The sequence below is a fragment of the Belonocnema kinseyi genome, chromosome 2, assembly GCF_010883055.1.
Source record: "Belonocnema kinseyi isolate 2016_QV_RU_SX_M_011 chromosome 2, B_treatae_v1, whole genome shotgun sequence".
Lineage (NCBI taxonomy): Eukaryota > Metazoa > Arthropoda > Insecta > Hymenoptera > Cynipidae > Belonocnema > Belonocnema kinseyi.
In genome coordinates this window covers 158,705,011-158,727,479 of record NC_046658.1, presented here as the reverse complement: position 1 = coordinate 158,727,479, position 22,469 = coordinate 158,705,011, and the positions used below count along the sequence as shown (strand labels likewise).

At 24.3% G+C, this 22,469-nt stretch overlaps 1 protein-coding gene across 1 annotated transcript in view; it reads left to right on the top strand.

Moving 5' to 3' along the window:
• Window positions 1-5,207: 5,207 nt before the first annotated feature.
• The window catches only part of LOC117167851, a 435,057-nt gene continuing 417,795 nt past the window's right edge, over window positions 5,208-22,469 (top strand). The window contains exon 1 of the mRNA XM_033353059.1: window positions 5,208-5,254. The gene's annotated coding sequence lies outside the window, so the exon portion shown is untranslated. The remainder of the gene's footprint in view (window positions 5,255-22,469) is intronic.

The window sequence follows — 22,469 nt, the reverse complement described above, 5'->3', positions numbered from 1 at the left end:
GAAAATTAAACTTTTTTGTAGAAATTCGGTCGCATTTGTAAAATATTTAATGTTTTTTTTTTATTAAAAAATTACTCTTTTGTTATTGAGGGATTTAATTTTCAACTTTTTTATTTTTAATAATTTTTTTTATTGCGATATATGAATTATTACATTTTTTCTTGAGAATTTATCTTTTTTGTTTAAAAATTCAACTATTTGGTTGAATATTAACTTTAATGTAAAAATTTTGATTTGACGTACCTAAAGGTTTCGAAACTCTCTTCGAATTTTCTCAAGATTCTTAAGAAAATTATATTTATATAACTCTAAAAACAAATAAACCTAGACAAAAAATAGTTATTCAAAATTAGGTCAAAATTAGGTGCGAAGAGCCAGAGTATATTATAGGCCTCAGTTAGGGTGGCAGTAGTGGGGATATCGAAGAGGAGTCCTTGGCTGACTAAGAATAAATAATGGCTGGAATAAAAAATTATTCCGTTACGAGAAAATCAAAATTGAAGCTCGACTATGTGAAAATATTCAATAGATTTATGAAAAAAGTTTATTCTAATATTCTTTATTTCCAAAATTCAACAAAATACTTCAACTTTTTACCAAATAGATAAATTTTCAAACGAAAAAGAAGACTTTTTTGAAAGGAGTTAAATTTGTTAAACCAAGTTCTTTTTCCACCAAAAAAGTTAACTTTTCAAACAAAAAAATTAATTTTTTACTAATTGGTTAACTTTTCTGCCAAAAAGATGAACTTTGAACCAAGAAGATTAATGCGTCAACAAAGCTAAGAATTTTCGATGTTTTTTTTACTGTTTTTAATGGTCAAGGCCACAAAAATTATTATTTTTAATTTTGACAATAACAAAAATCTTTTTCTACGTATCAAAATGCGTTTGCTTGATTTTTTTTCAGATTTTAAAAAAAAATATTTGATATAATCAAGAATCGAAAAATGAGTAATGAGTTAAAACTATTTTATGCTATTTTAAAAATATTTTAAATTAAATAATTTACTTCTTATATTTAATAGAATTGATATCATTTGAGAGTTAACATAGACGGCATATCAACTTAACAGATTGGGGAAAGTCCATAAACCCTTTTCTATTGTTTAAAATAATAATTATTTTTTCCCTTTTTTGAGACACTTTCGTTTTACATATTGTTCATTGCTGTGTTTTTTCTTTCATTTTATTTTTATTATTAAAACATAATAAGAAAATCCAATTATTCTTGATAAAAATAATTTTTTATTTGTTGGAAAATCTACTATTATATTTTTGTTTCGGACTTCATTTCGTTTAATTAAAAATTCTACTAGTTTGTTAAAAATGTAGTTATATTATTCACAATGCAACTATTTTGTTAAGAAGATATCTTCTGTAATAAAAGATTGAACTATTAAGTTACAACTTTTTTTAAAATTCATTTTATGGTTGAAGATTTATCTCTTTGGTTAAAAAAAATATTTTGTTAAAAATACGTTCCATTTATGGTTCAAACATAATTTTTTAAAATGAAAATTCAATAATTTAATTTTTTGTTGAAAATTGATATTTTTTGATTGAAAAAGTCAACTAATTGGTTAAAAATGCATGTATTTTGTCAATAATTTATCTTTCCTTGTAGAAACATAGTCCATAAATTATTTTCCCTCTTTCAAAGAATTCTTATTCATTTCCGCATTTTCGAGAGACTTGTTCTCATTTTTTCGATTAAATTTAAACCAAATTAATAGAACCGTATAAGAAAATCCAAATATTTGTTTGGTTGAAACTCTATTTGGATAGAATTTGTATTATTTTATTAATATTTGTTGTATTGTTGATCTATTTTTGTTCCATTTTTGGTGGAAAATTCAACTTTTTAACCGAAAATTCAACTAAATGGTTAAAAATTCAATAATTTTTTAAATAATTTATCCTTTATTGTAGAAAATTAGACCATAAAGTCTTCTTTTCAACAGAATTTTCACTACTGCATTTTTGCTGGAAATTCATCCTTTTTAGTTGAAAATCAAACTTCAATGCTGTGGTTTTTTTGTTGTCAAAAAACCAACTTTTTCGTGAAAATTTAATATTTGTATGGGGTTTGAACATTTTTATTGAAAATTCATTTTTTTAAGGAAGAATTATGATATAAGTTGAAATTCGTCTTGGTTGAAATTTTAACAATTCTGCTACGAAAAATTATTTTTACAGATAAAATGTATTCACTATAAAAATAACTCTTATATTTCTGGTTCAAAATTAATATTTTAAGTTTAAAATTGATCTTTTGTGGTTAAAAATTGGTTTTTTTGGTGGAAAAATATTTTTTTGGTTGCAAATTAATCCCTTTCGGTTAAAAATCCAATTGCTTGGTTAAAGTTAATCTACATTATTTTTGCTATGGATTTTACTATTTCATTCAAAATAGTCCTTTTTGATTTAATTCCACTGTTTTTTATTAAAAATTAAATCTTTTGATTTTCTTAAATGTTAATATGAGAGTTTCGTTTGTAATTCAATATTTTGTTTTTGAAAAATCAACTGCTTTGTTTAGATTGAACTACTTTGTAAAAAATCCGTAAATTAATATTATTTTTTTGAGAATTCATACATTTCATTTTAAAGGAAATTCCTCTTTTTACCTTAAAAATTCAGCAATTTAGTATAAAATGAAACTATTCGTTCCAAATTAAATTTTTGGTTGAAAATTCATATGGTTGAAAATTAAACTACTTTGGTAGAAAATTAAAATATTTCGTTAATAATTAAACTATTTATTTGAAATTTTATTGTCATATTTTATTCCATTTTTTGGTTGAAAATTTATCCTTCCTTTTTTCCCTTTAATTGCAATTGAATTATCACAAAATAATAAAAAATGCTTTTATTTTTCATTAAAAGTTAATGTTTTTGAATAATCTGCTATTATATTTTTGGTTAGGAATTCATCTCGTTTGTTTAAAAATTTTACTACTTCGTTAAAAATTTGATTATATTGTTTAAAATACATCGATTTTCTGGCAAAGTTATCTTCTGTATTAAAAAAATTAAACTACTTTATGATTTATAATTAAAAAATAATTTTTTAACTGAAAATTGATATTTTTCAGTTGAAAATTCAACAATTTGTTAAAAAATGTATGCATTTTGTTGATAACTCATCTTTTATTGTAGAAGATTAGTCCATAAATTCTTTTCCCTTTTTCAAAGAATTATTATCCTTTTCCCCTTTTTCAAGATACTTCCCTTTTTGTTGTGTTTTTTTACTTAATTTCAATTAAATTAGGAGAAAATAATAAAAACTTTAAATTATTCTGGGTTTAAAGTTAATTTTTTTGGTTGAAAATTCTATTCTTTGGTTAAAACTTTGATTATTTTCTTGAAAATGCACCTATTTTAAAAAGTCATCTTTTTTAATAAAAATGTAAACTAGTTTTTTAAAAATTCATTCTTGTTGTTTTTGAAGATTCATCTCTTTGGTTAAAAATTGAACTATTTTGATAAAAATTCACTCCATTTATTATTGAAAAATAATTTTCTAACTGAAAATATAACTACTGTATTTTTGTTGAAAATTGATCTTTTTCAGTTAAAAATCAAATTTCAATGATTTAATTAAAAATTCATTTATTTTATTCTTCATTTAAATTTTTGTGTAGAAAATTAATCTTCCTGGTTTTCCTTCTTTCTTTGCTTTAATTTCAATTGAACTATTTAAGCATATTCAAAAAATTCTATTATTCTTGATTAAAAGTTTTTTTTTTTTTTTTTTTTTTTTGAAAATATACTAGTATATTTTTGGTTCGCAATTCATACCGTTCAAGATTCATCTCTTTAGTTGAAAATTTAACTATTTAAAAAAAATTAATTCCATTTATCGCTAAAAAATATTTTTTTAGCTTAAAATGTAACTACTGCATTCTTCTTGAAAATTGATCTTTTTAGTTAAAAATCAAACTTCAATGCTTTGATTAAAAATTCCTGTATTTTGTTCTTCATTCGAATTTTTTGTTGTAGAAAATAATTCTTCATGGTTTTCCTTAATATTTTTTTGCTTTAATTTCAATTGAATTTTTAGAGCATAATAATAAAATTCAATTATTTTCGATTAAAAGTTTTTTTTTTGAAAATATTATATTTTTGGTTCAGAATTCATGAAATTTGATTAAAAATTTTACGACTTCATTATAAATGTAATTATATTATTTAAAATGCAACTATTTTAAAAAATAGTTATCTTCCGTAGTAAAAATTTAAATTACTTTGTTAAAAATTTATTTTTGTTGTTGTTGTTGAGGATTCATCTCTTCGGTTAAAAATTGAACTATTTTGATAAAAATTCACTCCATTTATCATTGAAAAATAATTGTCTAACTGAAAATATAACTACTGCATTTTTGTTGAAAATTGATCCTTTTTAGTTGAAAATAAAACTTCAATGCTTTGATTAAAAATTCATTTATTTCGTTCTTCATTTAAATTTTTTTCTTTTTTATTGTAGAAAATTAATCTTCCTGGTTTTCCCTAATTTTTTTTTGCTTTAATTTCAATTGAATTATTAGAACATAATAAGAAAATTCAATTATTCTTGATTGGAATTTTTTTGGTAGAAAATATACTATTATGTTTTTGGTTCGGAATTCATCTCGTTTGATTAAAAATTAAACTACTTCGTTAATTTTTTTAAAACTCATTTGATTGTTTAAGAATGATCTTCAAATTGAAATTCATCTCTTTGATTGAAAATCAACTATTTTGTTAAAAATAGATTCCATTTATGATTAAAAAATAATTTTCTTGAATGAACATTGAAATATTCAATTTTTGGTTGAAAATTGATATCAGGGATGTTTCGGTAAGGTGGAGGTGATCTTTTAAAAGTTTCCCGCGACTGACACGCGACCCTATCACCTGCGAGCCATTGGTTGCCCCGGTTTGTGTACATGACAACCACCGTGGAGCCGGCGCTCATTCACCGCTGGTTCCTGAATGCGTGAACCCGTGGTCAGTAAATGCGTAAATGCACGTCTTCCATTTCGATCAACATGCATTTTTTTCTTTTTATTGGGTTCTCGGCCAATTTTCACAATTAAAATCGATCCGAAAAAGTGACCTCAAGTGAGTTTTCAGCGAGTTTTATCGATGCTAACGCGCTACCGGGAGTGGACTGCAAATAAATGGTGTCTGTGTGCAACCTTAGATTGTATACATAGAGGTGTCAACTTTTTACTGCTGCAAAAAGTTGCTGGTCATGTGGATCCATTGAGGTAAATAAAACTTTTTCAAATTTCGCGGCCATTTATTGCGCTTGCGCTTCTTTCCATTTTTTATGTTTTAGTCGTGGTACTATAGTTAATTTTTATGAATTTGGTTAAGCATTTCTAAATCATTGTATTTTTTAAACATAGTCAGAAAACGATTGGTTGAATTGAAAAAAAATTTTTGGGTGCAATTATAGAATATGGTTAGCCGATGTTATTTGATGTTGGCCAGGTAAAAATTTAATTAGCTGCTGGATTTTGTTGGTATACTAGTCCCTTGAAAAACCCCATGTGTATAATTGGTTTTTTTTATTGCTGTATCACCTCTCAACCATGCTGTATGATTAGCTGATGTTATTTGGTGTTGACAAGATAAAAATTTGAATAGAAGATGTTGCATTTGTTGGTATACTGATCCGTTGAAATAATTTTTCAGTATAATTAGTTTTCTACATTGTTATATCTTTTTTTAATCATGTTATATGATTAACAGGTGTCAATTGGTGTTGATCAGGAAAAAATTGAATTAGAAGATGTTGGATTTTGTTAGTATACTGGTCCAGTGACAGAATTTGTCTGTATAGTCGGTTTGCTACATTGTTGTATCTTCTTCCAACCATGTTGTATGATTAACTGTTGTTTGTTTATTTTGACTAGGTAAGAATTAAATTAGAAGATGTTCAATTTATTGGTAAGCTGATCCATTAAAAAAACACATCAGTATAGTTGGTTTCTTCTATTGTTGTATCTTCTCTCAACTGTGTTTTATGATTAACAGGTGTCAGTTGATGTTGATTAGGTGAGAATTCAATTAGAAGATGTTAAATTTTGTTATTATACTGGTCCAATGACAGAATTTGTATAGTCGGTTTGCTACATTGTTGTATCTTCTTCCAACCATGTTGTATGATTAACTGTTGTTTGTTTATTTTGACTAGGTAAGAATTTACTTAGAAGATGTTCAATTTGTTGGTAAGCTGATCCATTTAAAGAAACATCTGTATAGTTGGTTTGTTCTATTGTTGTATTTTCTCTCAACTGTGTTTTATGATTAACAGGTGTCAATTTATGCTGATTTGGTAAGAATTTAATTAGAAGACGTTAAATTTTGTTATTATACTGGTCCAGTGACAGAATTTGTCTGTATAGTCGGTTTGCTACATTGTTGTATCTTCTTCCAACCATGTTGTATGATTAGCTGTTGTTTATTGATTTTCACTAGGTAAGAATTCAATTAGAAGATGTTCAATTTGTTGGTAAGCTGATCCATTAAAAAAACACATCAGTATAGTTGGTTTCTTCTATTGTTGTATCTTCTCTCAACTTTGTTTTATGATTAACAGGTGTCAGTTGATGTTGATTAGGTAAGAATTTAATTAGAAGACGTTAAATTTTGTTATTATACTGGTCCAATGACAGAATTTGTATAGTCGGTTTGCTACATTGTTGTATCTTCTTCCAACCATGTTGTATGATTAACTGTTGTTTGTTTATTTTGACTAGGTAAGAATTTACTTAGAAGATGTTCAATTTGTTGGTAAGCTGATCCATTAAAAAAACACATCAGTATAGTTGGTTTCTTCTATTGTTGTATCTTCTCTCAACTGTGTTTTATGATTAACAGGTGTCAGTTGATGTTGATTAGGTGAGAATTCAATTAGAAGACGTTAAATTTTGTTATTATACTGGTCCAGTGACAGAATTTGTCTGTATAGTTGGTTTGCTACGTTGTTGTGTCTTCTTCCAACCATGTTCTATGATTAGCTGTTGTTTATTGATTTTCACTAGGTAAGAATTCAGTTAGAAGGTTTTGGATTTTGTTGGTACACTGGTGCATTGAAAGAACCCATCTGCATTGTTAGTTGGTTCCCTTGTATCTTCTTCCAACCTCCTTTATGATTAGTTTGATTTTGCTGGTATACTGGTCCTGCATATATCCACTCTACCAATAAAATCCAGCATCTTCTAATTAAATTACGGAACATTATTTAACATCTGCTGATCATATAACATGGTTGGAGGAAGGTACAAGAATGAAACAAATCAAAACTACACGTAACGGTTCTTTCAAACATCTTGTCAAATTATTACCTGATCAACATTACTTAACATCAACTAATCATACGACACTGTTAGATAAAGATATAACCATGGAACAAACCAAAACTATAGAGATGGGTTCTTTTAGTTAACCAGACCAACAAAATCCAACGTCCTCTAATAAAATTCTTACCTGTTCAAAATTAATTATCAGCATCTAATCATACAATTCGTTTGGAAGAAGATACAACAATAAAAACAAAACTTATAGATGGGTTTTCCTAATGCACCAATTTACTAACCAAATTCAACATCTTTTTAAGTTCTTAAGTGGTAAAAATCAATTAACAGCAGCTAATCATACGACACATTTGGAAGAAGATACAACAATGAAAAAAAAATAGATGGGTTCTTAGAATGGACCAGTATACCACAAAAATCCAATATCTTCTAATTATATTTTTACTTTGACAACATCAATTATAATCGGCTAATCATACAATACGGTTGTAAGAAGGTAAAAGAATGGAACAAACCAGATGGGTTCTTTCAAACAATTGGATCGACCAGTATAACAACAAAATCCTACGTTTTTTAATTATAGAATATAGTTATTGTATGGACAATGAAATATTTGCTTGACTCAACTAAATTTTTTTATTGTTTTAACTGAACTTCTTCATGGGTGGATTATTTCGTTGACTAAAGAAAAAAAATGGCTTGAGTAAATAAAACGCTTTATTGAATCAAAATTTGTATATCCAAAAAAAACAGTTCTTTTGATTCAAATAAATTTTCTTTTCTAGAGTAGGAAAGAGTTTTTCAATTTTTATTTAAATTTACTGTTTTCTTTCTGTCTGTTCCTCAGACGATTTTTTACCAATTTTTTAAGGCATTTGTGAATAAATCAGAGCTCTTACAAAAAACAAACAGTTTTTTATAATTTTATGAATTGAAACGAAACTTTAGTCAATTCTTGTTAAAGAAAAAATTCTATTTTTGATGGAAAAAGCTTAAAACTTGCGAAAAATAATTATTTTCACAATTGTTTTGTAATTGAAATTATTCCTACTTTCGCTTCTTGCCAATTTAAAGAAAAAAGATTGAATTTTAATCAATCATGAATAATTTTTGCGGGAAAAACATCCCCTTCCGGCTGAACTTTTTAAGAATTTTAAACATCAGTGAATAATCTTAAAATATATATTATTTTGTTTAAACATTTTTTTCTTGAAAAGAAAAACGGTTTCAACGATTCGTAGAGAATTTTTTTGCGAAAAAATAAGACATTTATTAAAGTTCAATGGTTTTTCCAAAATTGGTAAGAATTAATAATAAGAAACAATTTAAATTTTTAAAAAACATTTTTAAAATGAATGTTTTTTGTAAATTAAAAAAAAATTCATTTAAAATAATTTTTTTTATTTGCAATGACATCTTGAGTAACACCAATTTAAAAAATGTATTCTGTTAATAAATTTCTTTAAACATTTTTTAGCCATTAAATTATTTATAATATAAAGTAGTCGTAATTAAAATATAGTATTGCAATAATTTAACTATTGAATATCAGACAATTAAAAATATTGAGTAATTTTTTGGATTAAGAAAATTTAAACATTAATGTTCAAATAATTATGGCAACTTTATATAAATAAATAATAAATATTTTGATTTCCTTGAATTATTGTTTAAAAAATATTAAATCAAAATTACTGCTTTCTTTTGAGAAAAATACAGCCAAAAGATAATCACTTTTAATTAAAAGAGTGTAACAATCTAAGGAAATTAAGCCTGTTTGATATACAGTTACATTTTTTGTTTAAAAAATTCTAATGTTCCGATCGTGTCCAAATTTTTACTAAAAACTCGGACAGACGACTACACACCTATAATTTAATTTTGATTAATTTCTTGCTTGTCTTGAAATGAATTGTGTTGTCCAAATATTAGTTGTGAAAAAATGATACATCTAACTACTATTACCTACAAATTTTTTTTATGAGAAAACGTTTAACTTATGTAGGGTAATGTTTTTACTTAAAAAAAAAAGCTTAACGAACAATTTAGGATAGTATCATTCTTTTCTGATATATCTATCATAATTAAATACATGTTTTTCTCTGCAATTATATAAAATATAAATACAATGCATAAGCTAATAAATAAATACACTGAAAAAAGCTAAAAAAATTTTTGTTTGTGAATACATGATTAGAGAAAGTTTTTCCAAATATTGAAAAAATGTCCAGGATTGTCAAACAATGTCGAAAGATTATTGGTGTATAAATTTAGTTCTAAACAATTATATGTAGTATACAGATTTTTAGACGTGATTCTGATTTCGTTTATTTATTAAAAAATTGAATAATTAATCATTGAAAGTGGGCGAATTTAAAATTCAACATTACGAGAATTTAACCATTGAAAATAAACAATTAAAAATATTCAGGAATCTTCTAAATCGGGAAAATCAAAACTTAAATGATTTTAACTTAAAAGCTTTCTGAAACATTTACAACTTCTGCAGTTTGAAATTAAAATTTTTTTTATAAATTGCTTTGATACAAATTTACTATTGAAGGGATACAAATTTCAAATCGAAGTCTTAAAACTGAACAGTCTCTGGCTAAATATTGTTGAAATGTAACAATTCGAAAATTGAACTAAATTCAAATTTTATAATGAAAATTTTTAATCAAGCAATTGTAAAATAAAAAAAATTGAATTTTAAATTTCAAACTAAATCGTTTAGGTATTGAGGTTGTTGGACTTATAAATGGTTGCGTGCACAGAATTGAAAAATTATACAAGCAGAAAAATATTTGTCTTGAATCGAAGAAACCGTTTCTTTAACATAATTTTCATCAATTAGAAAAAACTCAAAAATAAAGCGAATAGTTTTAAATTGAAAGAAAAATTTATTTGGAACAAAATACCATTTCTTGGATCCAAAAGAATTTTTTTGAATGTGAGTAAACTTCTCTTTGACCGAGAACCAATGAATAATTTTCTCCTCTTTTTTCAAGAATTTTTCAAACTTTTTTCTAAAACTGTATAAAAATCATTCCAGTTAAAATATTTTTATACTCGAAATCTTAAAAAAGGAATAAATTTAACTTTAATCGTTTCAAATTCACAAAGTTAGAGCACTGAAATATAGATAATAAAAAACAAAATATTTGTTGATATTGTTGAAACAACAAAGGATAATATTTATCAAATCTGAAATAAACTCACAAGATACGAAGCAAAATTTGGAATTTAGGATTCGATACAGTAAAAACTGAAAATCTAGTAATACTAAAAATTGTCACACCTACAAATGTTAAATAACATTTTTTATTGTGGTTAAGTAAATAATTCAGGAAAACAGATACAAACAAAAATAACAATGATTAAATTTATTAAATAAAGAACAAATGAAGCTTAAAAATTGACTATTTCTTTCAGACAGGAAATAAGTTTTCGTCTTAAAAGGACTAATAAATCCTCTTTTCAAAAAGTGGCGCTAATTGCAGGTCCGCGTCCAACGAGATCAATTATGTGAGTATAGATGCTCGGAAGGTATCCATTATTTCCACATGATTGCTGTTTAAAAGTACTTATTATCGGTGATATTAACTTACTTTCTGTGCGTTATATTACGTCCATTAAAAAAATTCCTGACATTTTAAACACCCAAATTTTTATATCAAAATTTTGAACACACTAAGAGTTGTTAATCGCTCTCGGATAATGTTTATCGTACGTGTTTGATATTAGTTGATGGAATCTCGTGTCAATATTTTGTGTCCACTGACCGATAATAATTTCTACAGACACTTAATTATAAAGCAATTGTCGCTCTCTTATTATTATGAGAAAAATAAAATTATCTAAATTTTTATTTACTCCTGAGTACAATCAGGTGGTCTTATTTTGAATTTTTTTTTATTATGCCAAAATTTAAAAAAAAAGCATCTTGGCTTCATAAATTCTAATGCTATTTTAAAATTCTGTTTATAGAAATATAGTTCGAAAGCGAATGTGGATACATTATTGATTAGAAGTCCCATGTTCAGGGCTGCCACACAGTTACCATGATTTTCAAAAAACTTCTTATCACTTTGATGGATCTTATTTTAAATTTTATTTTTACAACAGAAAGAATTTTTTTTTATTCTGGGTGTATAACATCTAGAGCCATTTATTGTATTTGAAATTATATTTTATATTAAATTTTTAAGAAACTTCCTACTTTTTCAAGACTTCCTTTTATTGATTTAAAATTGAACTAGTCGATTGATAATTCATTTCTTTGGTTTAGAATACATTTTTTAAACTGAAAATTTAACTATTCTAATTCTGGTTGAATAAATTATTTGATTAAAAATCCGATTATTTTGTTAAAAACTTATTTTTTAGTCGAAACTTAATTTTGTTGACTGTTCCTTTTTTGATGAAAATTTAAATACTTTGATGAAAGTTAACTACTTAAAGAACTCCTTTCGTTGGCTTAAAATTCAACTAATTTATTTACAATTCATTTATTTGGTTGAAAATAAAATTTTTAAACTAAAAATTCAACTGTTCCATTTCTATTTGAATTCATTATTTAATTGAAAATTTAGGAATTTTGTTAAAATGTTATATTTTTCGGTAAAAGATTTTCGGATAAAAAATTCATATTTTTTATAGAAAAGTCATTTTTTGGACTCAGAAATGAACTGGTTGATGGAAATTGCAGTTCTTTTTTATTTCAGTTCAATCTTTTTCGTTCTAAATTTGAATCATTTGTTTTAAAATTTAACTGCTTGGTTAACAATTCAACTATTTCGTTGAAAATTCTTTTTTTGGTAGAAAATTAATTTTTTAGGTTCAGGGTAGAGAACTGTATTTTTTTGTTTAAAGATTCAACTATTTATTTGTTAGAAAATTTATCTTCATAGTTACAAATGCGTCTATATAATTACAAATCTTCTCTTTTATAATTAAAAATTCAGCTATTTGATTAAAACTTGAACATTTTTTTAAAAACTATTTTCATTCAATTTTAATGGTATTAATTGAATATTTATCACTTCTATTTTTGGTTAAAAATTAATTTTTATTATTAGAAAATTTAACTATTTTGTTGAAAGATCAACCATTTTGTGAAAAAGTCATTTTTTTTGTTAAGGATTCATAATTTTAGTTGAAAATTCATCTGTTTTTCTTTTGTTGAAAATTTATCTTTTTTGTCGATTTTTTTTCCCAAATTGTTTTACGTGAATATCTAATTACCCAATTTTTGGTTGTAAATTAATCTTTTTTAGTGAAAAATTCAATGACTTTATTGACAGTTTACTTATTTTCTCGAAATTTGTCTTTTTTTTAGCAGAAAATAAATCTTGTTAATTAAAAATTAATGTTTTTGGCCAAATATTTATCAATTTGGTTGAAAATTCGTTTTTCTATAAAAATTAATTTTTTTAAATAAAAACTTTACTATTGCATTTTTGATACAAAACTTACTTTTTTTGTAGAAACTTCAACTATTTGGTTCAAAATTCGCGAATATTGTTGACAATCGGTCTGTGTTAGTAGAAAACTTATCTTCTGGGTTAAAATGAATATTTTTGGTTGAAAATTCATTTTTATTTAAAATTCCTCTATTTTTTTTTTGAAAAGTTAACTACTAGGTTGACAGCTGAAATACTTTATTTAAAAATCATTTTTTTAATGACGATTCATCATTTTAACTAAAAACGTATGTTTTTTTGGTAAAAATTAGTTGTTTTTTTTAAGTTAACGGTTTTAACTCAAAATGTAAATATTTGGTTGAAAATGAGTTTTTTTCTAAATTAATTTTTTAAAATAAAAATTAAACTATTTCATTTTTGATGCAGAACTTCCTTTTTTCAGTAGACACTTCAACTATTTGTTTGAAAATTCAGGAATATTTTCCATTTTTTATTATAAATTAAACTACTTGATGACAGTTGAACTATTTATTCAAAATTAATTTTTTAAATTAAAGATTCATAATTTTAATTAAAAATTTATTTATTTTCTTGAAATTAGTTGTTTTTTCTCTCTTAATTATTGCTTTAACTGAAAAATTAACTATTTCATTTTTGATGCAAAACTTACTTTTTTCCATATAAAGTTCAACTATTCGTTTGAAAATTCAGGAATATTTTTGAGAATTTGTCGTATTTGATAGTAAATTTGCCTTCTGGGTTAAAATGAATATTTTTGGTTGAAAATTCATTTTTATTACAAATAAATCTATTTTCGTTATAAATGCAACAACTTGGTTGAGAGTTGAACTACTTTATTCAAAACTAATTTTTTAAATTGAAGATTCATCATTTTAATTAAAAATTTATATTTGTTGTTGAAAATTAGTTTTTTCTCCCTCAATCAATGGTTTTAACTGAAAATTAAACTATTTTGTTGAGAAATTATTTTTCCTAAATTAATGGTTTTAACTGAAATTTGAACTATTTTTTTTTTAAAATTAGTGTTTCTTCTAAATTATTTTTTTTAACCAAAAATTTAACTTTCTCGTTTTTGAGGCAAAACTTACTTTTTTAGTATAAAGTTCAAATATTCGTTTGAAAATCCAAAAATATTTTTGAGAATTTGCCGTATTTAGTAGAAAATTTACCTTCTAGGTTAAAAATGAACCTTTTTGTTAAAATAAATAATAATAAAAAATTAATCTATTTTGGTTGACAGTTGAACTACGGTATTTAAAACTAATTTTTTATCAGAGATTTATAATTTTAATTAAAAATTTAACTTCTTTGCTGTTATTTTTTTTCTAAGTAATAATGGCTTCATCTGACACTTTAACAATCATCTTTGGTAGAAAACTGGTAGAAAATTCAACTGCATGGTGGGTATTTTTTTTTAATTGCACTTTCCGTAGAAAATTAATCTTTTTAATTGAAAATTTATCTTTTAGGCTAACATTTTATTTATTTTGTTAAAAATTCTTTGTTTGTTAAAAATTAATTTTCTTAAATAAAAATTAATCTATTCTATTTTATTATTATTATTTTATTATCTATTCTATTCTAATCTATCTATCTTTTTTTTTAGTAGAAAAATAAAATATTTTGTTTTCAACATTTTTGGTAAAAAATTCATCTTTTTTATTGAAAATGTATTAGAAATTTTGCACATCTAGTGAAAAAAAGTGGATAAATAATTGGAACACCTTGCTTGGAAATGTTCCAATCTTCTTACATGAATTCGCTTTCTAACTTCCCAAAAACTTTGAAAGTTGGTAGCAAAGTGTAAATGTATTTTGTAAGTTTCACACGATTCAGGACTTGTTTTATTAACTTTGAGCACGTGATCAAATACTTAACTGAAAAGTTGAAGACTGAAAGTTAAAGACTGAAATTGCATGATTGTAATTTGTTTAACTTCGAAAAGTTTACAAGAAAAACCGAAGTTTATTGTTCTCGGTGTGATTTTAAAGTGGGTTAAAAGTTTCAACAATTTGAATTTTTGTTGTTTAACTATTTTTACATTTTACCTACAAAAAATTTTTCGACTAAAAATCAAATATTCAAATTTATATTTCTAAAAATTAATTAAAAACGAAAAACGAACAAATTAAAAAAAAAGTAAAACCTTTAATAAGAACCAAATAATTTTAATCAAATAATTGCAGTATTAACTAAAAAAGATGAAATTCCGAACAAAGAGATGAATTTTTGAAACAAAAGACGAGTCTTCAACTAAAAAAGATCATTTGCCTACGTAATGTAGAATAGTTTAATTTTCAGTTAAAGAGTTAATTTTCAAAAAAAAAAATATAATAATTAGATTTTTAACTAAAGAAATGAATATTCAATCAAAAACATTATTTTTTAAAAGAGAAGTTCAACTTTTAATGTAATAGTTGAATACAAAAAAAATTGTAATGGAAAATCTAATGTGATGTTTCGAACAAAATATATTTATTGTATATCAATAACAATTGAATTCAACCAAAAAAAAAAGAACGTACTTTAACCAAATAGTAAAATTGCTAGCGAAAGAGATCAATTTTCAACGAAAATAATTAATCTTCAATCAAAAATGGTATAGTTAAATTTAAAAAAATTATTTTTAAAGAGAAATCTAATAGTTCATATGCCTACACAAAATTTTAATTAGAAATAAAAAACATTTAAATTTAACCCAAAAAGATGAATTTTTCACCAAATAGTTGAATCCTTAAGGAAAATATATTAATTTTTAGACAAAAAATTACATCTTTTACTAAGAAAGATTTTTCAGTCAAGAAAGAAACAAAATTTCAACCACATCGTTTAATTTAAAAAAAAGAATTTTCAACCAATAGTTGAAGGTGGCACAAAAATAATTAAATTTTAAACCCAAAAAGTCGAGTTTTTAAACAAATATTTGAACTTTCAATCGAAAATTATAAAAATTTTCCTCAAAGAAATGAATTTTTAACGACTCAGTTAAATTTTAAATTAATAAACATTTTCCATAAAAAAGAGAAGAAATGAACGAAAATATTGATTTTTCAATAAGAAGTTAATTTTTAACCAAATAGTTGAATTTTCAACTTAAAAAGATGAATTTTCGACTAAAGATTTAAATTTCCATCCAAATATTGAAATCCTCAACCAAAACAGATTAATTTTTAAAAACAAATAATTGCATTTTTAAACAAAAAGATTAAATTTCTACCAAGAGTTGAATTTTCAACGAAGAATGATTTTCAATCAAGAAAGAAATAAAATTTCAAATAAAGTGTTGAATTTTAAAACAAAAATATAAATTTTCAACCAATAGTTGAAAACAAAATACTTGAATTTTAAATTCAAAAAGATCAAATTTTTACCCAAAGAAGTAAATTTTCAACCAAATATATGAACATATAATTAAAAAAGATCAAAGTTTTACTGAAAGTGATGAATTTTCAACAAGGAAATTAAGTTTTCGCCCACAAAATATATTCCTGGCAAAACAGACAGGAAAATTCAACAAAATTTTAGATTCTTTAACAAAAAAGTTAATTTTTAACCAAATAGTAGAATTTTCAACTTAAAAAAATGTATTTTTGACCAAAGATTAAAATTTTCTACTAGATATTTAAATCCTCAACCAAAACAGATTAATTTTTAAAAACAAATAATTGCATTTTTAAACAAAAAGATTAAATTTCTACCAAGGGTTAAATTTTCATCGAAGAATGATTTTCAGTCAAGAAAGAAATAAAATTTCAAACAAAGTGTTGAATTTTAAAACAAAAATATAAATTTTCAACCAATAGTTGAATTTCTTATCGCAATATATAAACTCTCTACCCAAAAGTTAGAAACAAAACACTTGAATTTTAAATTAAAAAAGATCAATTTTTTACCCAAAGAAGTAAATTTTCAACCAAATATTTGAATTTTGAAAAAAAGATTAAATTTGAACCGTAAAGATAAAATTTCAACAAAATAATTAAATTTTTAACCAAGAAACATGTTTTTGTCGAAAAAGGAAAAAAGTCAACAAAACTATTAATTTTTCAATAAAAAAGTTAATTTTCAACAAAATATATGAATATATAATTAAAAAAGATCAAAGTTTTACTGAAAGTGATGAATTTTCAACAAAGAAATTAAGTTTTCGCCCAAAAAATATTTTTCTGGAAAAAAGACAGGAAAATTCAACAAAATTATAGATTTTTAAACAAAAAACGTTAATTTTTAACAAAATAGCATAATTTTTTACCCAAAAAGATGAAACCTCGTGCAAAGCAGATTAATTTTTAAGTAAACAGTTGAATTTTCAACCAAAAAGATTAATTTTCGATCAAATATTTAAATATTTAACCAAGAATAGTTTTTCATTTAAGGAAGAAACAAAATTTCTACCAAATTGTTAAATTTTTAAACAAAAATATGAAATTTCAACCAATAACGGAATTTTGTACCAAAGTAGTTTAATTTTTAACCCAAAAGTCTAATTTTTAACAAAAGAGTTGAATTTTCAATAAAAAATAATCACTTTTTTATAAAATAGTTGAATTTTCAGCCAAAAAATGAAGTTTTCAAACAAACAGATACATTTTTTACAAAAAAGCATAACATTTTTACGCAAAGAAATAGGTTTTCAACAAAAGAAAGAAAAGAAATTTTGCCCAAATTTACAAAATTAGACATTTTTTCAACAAAACAATCGAACTGTCAACCAAAAATAACTTCATAATAAAATTGTTTTGAAACAAGAAACATATTTCTGACAAAAAAGAAAAAAAATCAACAAATGCATTGTTTTTTAAATGTCAAAAAGATGAATTTCCAACAAACGATTCGAATTTTAAACCAAATATTTGAATCATCAAGCACATTTCTACCAATTGTTAAAATTTTAAAACAGAAATATGACATTTCGACCAATAGGGGAATTTTCTACCAAAATAGTTCAATTTTTAACTTAAAGTTGAATTTTCCACAAAAGCGTTAAGTTTTAAACCAACAAAAATGTTTCTTTAAAAAAAGAAAAAATCTACCTAATTATTAATTTTTTAACAAAAATTTAATTTTTAACTAAATTGGAATTTTCAACTATATAGTGGAATTCTCAACCAAAACACATTAATTTTCAAGTAGAAAATTGCATTTTCAACCAAAAAGGATGAACTTTCAAACCAAAAGACTAATTTGATTCCAAAAAGGACAAAATTTTAACAAGATACATGCAATTTAAAACAGAAAAGAACAATTTTCAATTCAAAATATCTATTTTAAACCAAAATTTTAATAGTTACATTTTCAAAGAAGAAGATTAGTTCTCAATTTAATAAAAAAAAACAACTAATTTTGAGGAAAATAGTTAAATTTTCAACCAAAGAGATGAATTTTCAACTTAAGTGACGAATCTTAAGGAAAAACTTAATTACCAACAAAATAGATGAATTTTCAAAATAATTAAATAATTAAATTTTCAACCTTATATTAGAATATTTAACCAAGCGAGATGAGTTCCAAAAAAATGTAATGGTATGCTTTTCATCTGAAAAAAAACTTTTAACCAAAAATAGTTGGATTTTCTTATTGTATTATTAGGAATTTCTATGTTAAAAGGATTACTTGGGACAAATAATTGTTGTTAATCAATTAAACCACCAAGGCCTCAGAAGATCCTTGCTTGTTCTCTATAGTGGCGTTCTGGGTTCGAATCCGGGCTGAGGCAGATTTTTTCCCGTTCGCAAACAATTATTTTTCCAAAGTAACCGTTTTAAGATTCAAATTTGCATGAATTAAAAATCCAAAAACTCGGAAGCTAACAACTTAAAATTGTAATGATCTTCCAAATAATAATGATATTATTATTTATAAATAAAAAATGACACTTTATTATTTCTTTGATTTAAATTAGAATTCGTGTATTACTTTATCTGGCTTTTGTAATTACTTCTTATTGTTCTTATGTATTACAATTTTAATTTCTCGGTACTCCTTCTGACATGACATCTCGGTCATTAGTATGCATCTTCATCTCTACTTGCGACATTAATCTTTCCCTACTTCCGGGCAATTGTAATAATGTGGCGCTTGCGTGAAACTTTTCTCTGAAAGCGACATCAGTGAGAATTCTGGCATTTATGCACCTCATTATATCGTCCCGATATACATCCTTTCATTTTAAATTTATTTTCCGAAAGATAATCCATCTTCTTTAAGGGCATGCGACACAGTGGGATTCCTACATTACCAACCTCTTTTTTCCATTGAACAAAATTTTTTTGTGAACCATAGAACTTTTTTGGTAAATGAAATATCGAACTCAAAATTTGAGGAGATTTTAAGAAGACATTATTCTACGTTTATGTACTGCATTTGAATCGGAATTTAAAAAAAAAAATTATTTCTGAAATTTTTTGCCAAATTTCGATTCAAATGCAGTACATAAACGTAGGATAATGTCTTCTAATGCTCTCCTGAAATTTTGAGTTCGATATTTGATTTACAAAAAAAGTTCTATGGTTCAAAAAAAAATTTTGTTCAATAGAAAAAAGAGGTTGGTAATGTAGGAATTCCACTGTGTCGCATGCCTTTAAGAGAGCAAAAAGGCTAATTTCGGTTTTATTTTTCATTCTAATAAAAAAATGTGTAATTCAATTTTTAAATATTTGATTAATTCAATTTTCTATATCTCAGTAAGTTTTTACTGACTGCAACAGTGGCCAGTCGCTTATTAATTAATTCAGTAATAAATAATAATTTAGAGTAGTTTTCTACTGAGTTATTTCATTATCATAATTAGTTATTTAAACAACTAAACTACTGAATTTAGAAGTAGGATTTCACTGTTAATTAGTAATTTTGGATTAATTAGCAACAAAAATATTAGTAAACCAGCGAATGGTTATTTACCGACAGACGATAATGGTTCATGCCTAAGCTAAGATACCATTGGTCGATATTGTAGGTTCCTATCCTATCATCGGTCGTTAATTTAGGTTCCTGGTAAATATCCTATTAATTTAGGTTAGCAAGGGATCTACCTTATCGACTGCTGACAACTTAGCATGAATGCGAACCGTTATCCTCTGTCGGTAAATAACTAGTTGCTGTCTTTTTTTAATTAGCTTTCTTGATAGACTTTCAAATTTTCGTATTAGGAATGCAAGTGCATGCTTAAAAATTAATCCGTTTTATTTAAGTTTTTAATTATTTTGTGGGAAATTTGTATTTTTTTGTTTAATAGCACTGTTTTAATTTAAAGTTAAAATATCAACTATTACTATTTACGTTAAATAAAAATGTTGTTTTTATTCAAATTTACTTGCTTAAAAATGTAATTATTTTATTAAAAATTAGTTTTATTTACTGAAAATTAAACTATTCACTGTCTTCTACAAAATTCTTCTTTTTGTAATTAACATTATCATTATTTGGTTAAAAATTAAACTATTCTGTTGAAAATTCGAACTATTTCCTTTAACTTTGACCCATTTGGTTCTAAATAGAACTTTTTGTTAGTAATGCTTTTTCTAATTCAACAATTCGGTTGGAAAATTAACTATTTGATTGAAAATTCAACTATTTTGAAAAATTCATTCTTCCTGATTGAAAACTGAACTGTTTTATTAACAGTTTTTTTGGTCGGAAATGAAATTACTTTTTTGAAAAGTCATACTTTTTTTTTAATTTCACTGTAATGTTGAAAATTCAACTGTCTTGTAAAAAATCCACCTTTTTGGGTTATAAAAAGATTTGTTGAATTTTTTTTCTTTCAGAAAATTAATATTTTTTGTTGAAAATCCAATTACTTGTTTTAAAATTTATTATTAAACTATCCCCCTTGTATTTTCATCATTTTAGTTGAAAAGTCATCTCTTTTGTTAGATAATCAATATTTCTTTTGTCAAAAATTCAACTATTTGTTAAAAAATTAATCTACTTTGTAGAAAATTAAAAAAAATCTGTCAAAAACTCATTTAAAAAAATTCAATTTCATCTTAAAAATTATTTGTATTTGGTAACATTTAAAATTTGTTAATTAATAATTATTCTTTAAAATTTTAAGTTAAAGTCAATCGACTTGGTTGAAAATTCAAACATTTGACTTAAATTTCATCTTTTTTATTGAAAATTAATTTTGTAAACCGAAAATGGATTTTTAAGCGAACAATCTTTTAGTTGAAAATTATACTATTTGGGTATTTTGTTAAGAACATTTTTTCAGTCGAAAATTAATTTTTTGGTTGAATTAAACTGCTTTGTTTCCGTTTTTTCTTCGGAATTTATCCTTTTTTTTGCAAAAATATTATTGTTGAATTGAAAATTCATCTATTTAAGTTGAAGATTGATCATTTTAATTGAAAATTCTTCTGTTTGGTTGAAAATAGTTTTTCTTTTTTAGATCCTAATTTAAATTTTTACTCAAAAACTAAGGTATTCTATTTTTGGTGAAACATTGATCTTTTTTATTTAAAAATGCAACAATTTTATTAAAAATTAAACTTTTAATTTAAAAATGTAATTATTTTTGTTGAAAATGTAACTACATTGTTAGAAATTCGTTTTTTGGTAGAAACTTAATCTTCTTGCTCGAAAATTTATGTATCAAATACATACATAACAAAATTATGTGAAAGTTTTAATATTTTAAAATAACATTTAATTCTTAAAATTTTAATGAAAAGTTAAAAATCATGCTTCTGAGTACAAAATTAATCTTTTTCCTTAAAAATTAATTCTTTTGGTTAAAAATTATTATTCAACTGAAAATTAAACTATTACTTTTGAAGATTTATGATTGTAGTAAAAATTTTATCATTTTGGTTGAAAATTCGTCTTCATTTTAGGTAATTTAATTCTGTGACTAAAAATACAACTATTTAATTTTTAGCGAAAAATGTATTTTTTTTTGGTAAATAGAAAATTCAACTGCTTCGTTGAAAGAGCATGCATTTAGTTAAAAATTCACCTTCTGGGATTTGGTTGGTTGCCTTCTTATTTTTCTTTCCTCTTTTTTATTTTTGTCCAAAGTACATTTTTTTCTTTCTTTCTTTAGGAAAATTTTTATCTTTTTTCAAATTGCAAAAGGAACATTTTATGGTGGCTGTCCAAATTTGAGGGTTGGATTTTTGGTTTTATTATAAGGGAATTCTGCACATTAACTTGATAATTGAACGTTAAATAAGATTTTAAATGTGATTTGAATCGCATTTAAATTTCTTGAAATTTGAAATATTATACTCTCTGAAATCGAATTAGTAAAGTATAACTCCAGTGGATTATTTGAGATTAGATCGGATTACCCTGAACTACCTATATATAGAGAATTACTTTCGATTACATCAAATTATGGTGTATTCCGCCTAAATTTTGAAAAAAATAGTTACATTTTTAACCAAAGAGATGAATTTAAACTAAAAGTATGAATTATCAACCAAAAAACTAAATTTCCAACAAAGTAGTTCAACTTTTAACCAAGAAGATTAATTTTATGAAAAAAAAAAACTTACAACCAAAGAGATGAATTTTTATCTAAAATTGTGAATCTTCAGTTAGAATATTTAAATTTTCAGTTAAATAATAAATTTTTAACCAAAAAAAAAAGATTCTACAAAGTAGAATCTACAAGTGGGACGATGGTCGTGGGGACTAAAGCGTAGGCTTTGGACCCACTCCTTCGGCTTGCGGGTTCGATTCCCGCCTCGCACTCTGGAAGAGTCTCGGTG